Source organism: Myotis davidii, unplaced genomic scaffold (assembly GCF_000327345.1).
Source record: "Myotis davidii unplaced genomic scaffold, ASM32734v1 scaffold679, whole genome shotgun sequence".
NCBI lineage: Eukaryota > Metazoa > Chordata > Mammalia > Chiroptera > Vespertilionidae > Myotis > Myotis davidii.
This window is the reverse complement of record NW_006290023.1, coordinates 964,003-972,279: the sequence shown is the minus strand read 5'-3', so window position 1 is coordinate 972,279 and position 8,277 is coordinate 964,003. Positions and strand designations below refer to the sequence as shown.

The 8,277-nt window shown below is 38.8% G+C and overlaps 1 protein-coding gene across 1 annotated transcript in view; it reads left to right on the top strand.

The window, feature by feature from the left end:
- Positions 1 to 2,840: 2,840 nt before the first annotated feature.
- The window catches only part of RB1 (retinoblastoma 1), a 191,125-nt gene continuing 185,688 nt past the window's right edge, over positions 2,841 to 8,277 (top strand). The window contains exon 1 of the mRNA XM_006762735.2: positions 2,841 to 2,983. The gene's annotated coding sequence lies outside the window, so the exon portion shown is untranslated. The remainder of the gene's footprint in view (positions 2,984 to 8,277) is intronic.

Here is an 8,277-nt window from a genome sequence, read left to right as displayed (position 1 = left end):
TTGGGGAGCGTTCGGGGTCCTGGGGCCAGTTGTCCCCCGGGCACTTGGCCGGGGTGCCGTGTGGGGTTCCCTTAGGCCAGTGCTTCGAGTTCTTGGGACTGCAGAGCCATAGCAGTGACTGGGGGGACAGAAAGCTCTTTAGAGGACCCGGTGTGTGGACACAGGTTTAGCCTACGTGCCTAATAGTCCCTAAACTGCCTCTTCCTTTCTTATTCCATGTCAGTTGGCTTCAGCACGTCTCATTATTTTTGTCCCTTTTTGGCTATGAACCAGCGGGGGGTCCTGTTGCTCCCCCTCCCCCCACTTTGTGTGGGCACAAAATTGGTGTCCTTGTGCTCCCATGAATGGACTTTACACTGAAGAAAGTCACGATACCATGATGTAATAACGCAGCGGACCATGGCAGGGAGATGTTTGTTCTTTTTAGCAACATCTTATTTTTCTCGATTGCGATATCTGTGGTTAAGAAGCTAAGATGGGAAGAGTATCGTTGTCTTTATTCTTGTCAGCACCGGTCCTCCTGAAGACCACGTAGCCATTGCAGGGGAATGAGACTCCTCTTGGTCCCTCTCCACTCCCTCCCGCTTTCTGCTCCATTGCCAAGTCCTGTTTCTTTCACCTCCCCAGACACTAATAGAATTCAGGCCAAATTGTAAAAGACTGGAATGAGTTTTTGGAAATGGCTTGTGAAAGACCATTAAAAAATTCATATATTTAAATAGACTGCCTTGTGGGTCAATTAAAAGTCATACTCACCAGTTAAAGAAAAAAGCCTGAGGAGGTTCTGGGAGAAGACATTAATTTCTTCTTAAATTCTGTTGTATCGAATACTTGTAAGTTTCCCTTTGGAAAAAGCAGTAAAGACTCAGTGAAGTGTCCCATGTTACACAGAGCTTTGGAAGCATTCTGGATTATTGTATGATAACCAGAAATATTGAAGTTCTGGTCTTCATCTGAACTTTGTTTGTGTTTTTTTTTAACACTTTTTTTCCCCTAACACTTTTTATATACCTTAAATGATGGAATTATTAAATTACCCTGTAAGTCAAAACCATACAAAAATAGTTTGCTCTTTATTATCCACATCCACAAAAGGTTTCTTTAGCATGGGCAGCCAAACTCTGTAGACTAACTGCTTAGCAAGGATAGAACCACTGCCTGGCAAACTGAGGCCAAGAAACTTACTGAGGTCCCAGTCCAACTGGACTTCCGGTCACAGAGTCCATTTCTACCTTGAGAGTTGAGATCTTAATTCTGTTGCATTATCTCTGGCCTAAATGGCGTAATTGGAAGGGAAACTCTCACTAGTATCAACATGCTATCTTTATTGTTGAGATAACCGAAAGTGAATTATGTATTGAGAGAGGGTTGACAGTCTGAGATAGTGGTCAAGGACATGAATTATGAATATGAAGTTAGATTGTTGAGTTTATGTCCACGTTCCCACTTACTGGCTGTCATCCCAGGTGAGTGCTTTAACTTCTCTGATTTGATATTTATCTGTAAAATAAGGGTAATAAGAGTACTTACCTAATAGGGCTAATTTGGGGATTTAGGAAAACCATGCATCTAAGCTACTTTATACTGGGGTAATAGTAAATACTCAAAAATTATTAGCTATTTCTCCTATTATTATTATTATACGGACATTATTTATACAGTACTAGAGGCCCAGTGCACAAATTCGTGCACAGGTGGGGTCTGCTGGCCCTGCCCCAATTGGGAGGATGGGTGCTGGGCCTGTTGGGAGGAGGAGATGGCGGGAGGTTGGCCTGCCGGCCCACCCTGATTGGGGACAATCAGAGCCAGGCCTGCTGGGGGAAGGGCGATTGGCCAGTGGGCCCTGCCCCCAAATGTGGTAGAGGGTGCAGGCCAATCAGGGTGGTGGAGGCCCATTGGGGGTGTGGCCATCCAGGGGGAGGGGCTGCGGGTAGTTGGCCAGTTAGCCCCGCCCCCTATTGGGCTGGGGGGTGTGATCAGGAGCAGGCCAGCCAGGGGGAGGGGCTGCAGACCTATCATGGTGGGGGAGGGCTGATTGGGGTCAGGTTCCCCCAGGGGGACAAAGGGAGGGGACGTTTGGCCAGCGGCCCACTCTTGATCAGTGTGGGAGAGTCCAATCAGGTGCAGGCCAGCAGGAGGGCGGGGCCACAAGGTTGGCTACCGGCCCTACCCCCTGATTGGGCAGTTTGCTGGCTACAGTGGGCGTCATAGCGACCGGTCATTATGGTTGTTATGGTTGTTATGGTCACTGGCTTTCTAAATATATAGATTATACATACGGTTATTATTCAAAAATTATTAGCTCCTCCTCATAATATTATTATTAGATGTCAAATAGGCATTAAATGAATAAAAAGGAATTATCGAAAAAGAATAATTTATGTCAAGTTAATCATTGTGTAAGAAATGTCATCAGGTAGATTATGTATGAAACATTGATAATTATAGACTCTATTTTAACTAAGTCACTGGTAGTGAATTGATTCTGTAATAATGGGTTTTTCTCCTCTTGCTGTTATAGTTATTCCAGTTTCCCCAAACAGCTTTAGCTATCTATTACTTACTTTCCTTCACAAACTATTTTGCTACTCTGAAGTGTGATTCACCAGGCCAGCAAACATTTTTCACTGTGTAGTATCCTTATTTTGGAAAAACTGAAAAAGATAACCATATACTTAAATTCTAAGTGTAAATTTTCAAAGATAAATTTATTCTGTAAAGATAAATAAGATCCTAAAGTAGTTAGTGATGCTAGCTTTTTAGAATAGTGCTATTATTCGCAAACCATCGAAACAAATGTTGACTTAGTTTAATTTATGATTTTGTGCCTATTAAATGTATATCTTTATTTGGTAGGCTTGAGTTTGAAGAAACTGAAGAACCTGATTTTACTGCATTATGTCAGAAATTAAAGATTCCAGATCATGTCAGAGAAAGAGCTTGGTTGACTTGGGAGAAAGTTTCCTCTGCAGATGGAGTATTGGTAAGAATTTGCCTAAATTTTTTAAATACATTTTTATCACCTTAAAAATAAATTTTTGGATCACTGTAGAAAATTTAGAACATAGAAAAATTCAAAGAAAACAAAGAAAAGAAAAGCTAGTAATAATTCTATTACCCAGAGGCAATTTACCTCTGATAACATAAAAAAATCACCACATAACTTCCCCACCAAAGTATTTTAAAGCCAATCTTAGATATATTTTATTTATAAAAACTTCACTATAATAGAAAGACTTTTTAAAAACAAAGTCATACCTTATAAAATAATTTTTAATGTATTCTATTATGCAGGGAGTGTTCAAATTTCCTGTAAGTCTTAGAATTAGTTTTATTAGAATTAAGAATCTTTGATAATATTTTGATGTTTCTTCTATTTTTTTCTTTGCATATAATATTTGAAATAATTGCTAGTGCTTTATATGTACTGGGGAAATATTGTAAGCACTTTGTAAATTACTGATTTAGCAGCCCATTGGGATGTGAAATATAAAATCCTTACTTTACATGTATTATGTAAAATCTTCATTTTATAGATGAAGACACTGAAGTAGAGTAAGGTCAAGTAATTTGACCAAGGTCCCTGGCTGGTAAGATCTAAAATACAGATTTGGGATCCCACCTATAGTTATATATAATTACATATACTTTTATATCTTGCTTTAAATGTTTTTCTTAATATCATGAGCATTTACTTGTTATTAAATATTTTAAAAAATATGATAATGTAGTTTCCAATGGAAGTATAATATTTTATTCATAGATGCATTTTAACTTTTTAATTCTTACTATTATTAGACACTTATTTTTCCCCTAACTATTTTGTTATATAAAATAATGAGATATCTATCCTTTCTTATTCATAAGAATAATGTTTGCCACAAAATAAGTCCTTGATAATTTGTTATATAAATTAATGAATGACTCTCTGATTATTAGAGTCAATTTTTATGAGTTGAATTACTGAATCAAAAGCTATGAACATTTAAAAACTCTTGATAATTATTGCTGAATTGCACTCCAGTCACTTTTAATGAATTTATTTCTCATCAGCATTGTATTAGAATACATGTGTCTCTTTTTACTGATCAGATCAAAACAGAAAAAGACAATCTCTGCTGTCTTAGTCTACTCGGTGTACTATAACGAAATACTGTGGGCTGTGTAGCTTATAAACACCAGATATTTATTTCTCACAATTCTAGAGGCTGGGAAGTCCAAGATCATGGTGCTGGTAGATTCTATGACCATTGAGGGCCCACTTTCTTACTCATAATTCTTGTCACTAGTGGGAGCTTTCTCTAGCCTTTTTTATAAGAGCAATCATCCCATTCATGAGAGCTCTGCCTTTATGACTTAATCATCGCCTACAGGCCCTACCTCCTAATACCATCATGTTGGGCATTTAGTTTCAGCATATGAATTTGGGGAGGATACAAGCACTCAATCTATCGCATCTATAATAATAAAAGCGTATTATGCTAATTAGACCAGACATTCTTCCAGACGACCTTCTGGACGAAACTGGGGCTGTGAGGAAAGCCCGGGTCCTGGGTGCCAGATGGAAGCTGGTGCCGGCAGCCGGGGAAATGAAGGCCTACTCTTGCATGAATTTCGTGCATTGGGCCTCTAGTCTAGTAGTAAAAAAGATAAAACAAATCCCACAATTTCAAAGATCTAAACATATTCTAGAAATCCTTACTAAGAAAAGGAATATTGCATATCATGAATGAATGATTTTGGTATTATCATCCCAAAGCATCAAATGTACAACCATTGATTTGGATGCTTCATATACGAAGCTGTTTTTGTGCATATGCAGTTAAAGGGGGCCAGAGCTTCTTCACTTCTCTTTCAGAAAACTTAGGCTTTTAGTTTTCAGAGAGTTGGGAAGGTGTAGCTGATTCTAGATAGTATAAATGAATATAGATAGTCTCCAGTTTATAAGTGGGTTGTGTTCTAAATCTCTTTGCAAGTAGTGCAGTGTAGTACTTAGGTTTCTAGTTAGTTCAGTGCAACTATAGCAGTAATGGTATAGTAATAGTAATATAGGCCCTCTTGGGCTTTAGCTTTGAATACATATACCAATAAATGTTACTACTTTCTTACTCTAGCCTTGTCTCCTCCTGGCTTTGCTCCTGCCTTCCATGCGAACTGGCATAGTTTAAATCTCATTTCCTAATGGAGCTCATGATGGGGACTAAAACATGTGGAATCATTTCTGGTTGTCTACTGGAAGAAGACAAGAAAGGCATTGCATGTTACCTTTGGGATTTTGGGTACATTTTTTGGGGGTACATCAGAGGTTGATGATGTATTGTCCTGTTACAATTCCCCACACTTTTACCTAGAAATATTAAATGATTTAAGTTTTTGAGGGTTGGCCTGAGAACGTCACCTACACTTATGCAGTAATTTCTAAGGGAGAATGTGACAGTGTGTATGCTGAGAAGAAAGTATAATAACAAAATGAACCTGTTTTTGAAGTAGCTACTCGAGTTGCAATTGGCTATCTTTGAAACAAGAAAAGGAATGTGGTATTACAGGGAACTCTTTTTGGCAACTGAAAGATGATGATGTTTATTGGAATAGAAAAAGATTTTCAACCTTTTTCATCTCATGGCACACAAACTAATTACTAAAATTCTGTGGCACACCAAAAAAATATATTTTTTGCTGATCTGACCAGAAAATAGGTATAATTTTGATTCATTCACACTGGACAGCTATTGTTGTCTTGGCTGTTATACTTTTTTTTTTACAGTCTACAGGAGGTCAGTGCCCCTGACTAGTCAGGTATCACCTGTTTTAAAAATTATTTCAGTTCACGAGTTGGAAATCGCTGGAATAGAGGATGGGTTAAGAGTAAGGATTTGTTGTCAGACTAGGCTGACTCAAGTCTTAGAGCTACCATTTACTAGCTCCATGATCTTGAACAAGTTACCTAAAATCTCCGAGCCTCAGTTTTCTTATCCGTAAAAGGGAAAAGTAATCATTTCTGGATCTTGTAATTACTACATGGATTTAATAAATTTGTGCACATAAAGCACTTATTAGTGCAAAGGAGTGCCTATTTTAAGTGATACAAGCAGAATAATTTGACTTAAGAATTATTATAAATTTTTAGGAGAACTTAAGAATCCGTTAAAATAGTTGATTTTTTTTAAAAAAATGTTTTCTTATTGATTTCAGAGAGAAAGGGAAAGGGAGAGAGAGATAGAAATATCAATGATCAGAGAGAATTATTGATTGGTTGCCTCCTGCATGCTCCCCACTGGAGATTGGGTCTGCAATCTATCTGGGCATGTGCCCTGACTGGCAATCGAACTGTGAACTCCTGGTTCATACATACGTCCATACTCAACCACTGAGCCATGCTGGCTGTGCTAAAATAGTTGGATTTTTAAATGCATGTGTAGTGATTTTGATGTGGTACCTTTGATAAAATTCATATTTTTAAGTTCCTGAGTATCAGAAAAGTTGTTTGTGCATACATGAAAGCATATATTAATTTTTTTGAGGAAAGTATTTGGTGTTTTTTTCTAGAAAAGTGTTTTCTCCCTTTTGTATAAATGTTTAAAAGTGTGTAATACATGATTTCTGTCTTAAGCTTAGATTGTGTTCATGCTGCTTATAGAGTATGAATAAGGGACTCTCCATTAAGAAATTGGCCAGAAGTGCTGCTCTTTTTTTTTCTTTTTGTTAATCTTCACTCAAGGATATTTTTCCATTGATGTTTTAGAGACAGTGGCAGAGAGAGGGAAAAACAGAGATTGGTTGCCTTCTGCATGAGCCCCTACTAGGGCTCAGGTTAGGGAGGAGCCTGCAACTAAGGTATGTGCCCTTGACTGGAATTGAACCCAGGACCCTTTGGTCCTCAGGACGATGCTTTATCCACTGAGCCAAAACAGCTAGGGCCAGAAGTGGTGTTCTTATTGTGACTTACGATGAGTCAGTTGTTAAAATTTTGATTTTCTTTCTGCATCTCGAATGGCAGTGTGGTAGAATGGAAAGGCCTTGGACCTCAAGGCAGAAAACTTGGATTGTAGTTATATTGTACCTATATGATTTTAGGCAAATTGGTTAATTCTCTAAGTCTCAGTTTGCTTATATATAAAGTAGAAATCATGCCTGAATGTCAAACCTCTTAGGGTTTTGTGTGTGTTATACATATGAGTATTCAAGAGCTTTGAAATATATTGCTCTTGATAGAGGCATTTGTTTTTGTGATATGGGTCATTGTATTTAGAAAGATAATGGAAAAGAATGGAGTTGGAGTAATTCTGGGCATTCCATTCAATTTATACTATATAAATATGATGAACAGGTTTCTTAATAACTTTAAAAAGCAGACTGTCTTTTTAATAATTATGCGTAATGAAAGGTCTCTACCTATTATTTTCCAATTCTTAGTAATGTATGTACCATTTTTATTTAAAGATGTGCTAGTATTCTGATTCGATGTGGGTAATGCTGAGAAACAGTTTTCCGAGAAAACATTTATGAACATGAATATGAATGTTATATTTTATCTTAATAGATGTAGGCTACTTGCAGCTTCTAAGTAAGAAGTGGAATCAGAAACACATCATATCTAATAAAAGAGAAACATGGTAATTGGCGTGCGACCACTACCCTTCCCATTGGCTAATCAGGGCAATATGCAAATTAACTGTCAGCCAAGATGGCGGCCGGCAGTCAGGCAGCTTGAAACTAACATGAGGCTTGCTTGCTTCAGTGACGGAGGACTCCAACGTTCCCCACCTGCCTTGCAGGCCTCTGAGCCTGCAGTTTGAAACATTTTAATAAATATAGAAGCTAAACAAAACCCCAGAAACCTGCTTTCAGCGAGCCGGGATCTCAGAGCTGGATTTGATACAGAGTTTCGATTGTAGAACCAAAACAAACCAGATACCTTCTTCCAGAAGTGGAAGCCTCAGAGCTGGAGCCAGGCTAAAGCTGGCCCAGAATAAAAAAAAAAGAAAAGAAAAAAAGGAGCAGTTGGGAGCTTCAGTCACAGCCTGAAAACAGCCCTCAGCCCCTCACCCAGGCTGGCCAGGCACCCCAGTGGGGACCCCCACCCTGAAGGGTGTGTGACCAGCTGTAAACAGCCATCGCCTCCTCTGCCAGGCTGGACAGGCACCTCAGGGGGGACCCCCACATGAAGGGGGTGTGACCAGCTGAGAACAGCCATCATCCCCTCACCCAGGCTGGCCAGGCACCCAAGTGGGACCCCCACCCTGATCCAGGACACCCTTCAGGGAAAACCAGATAGGA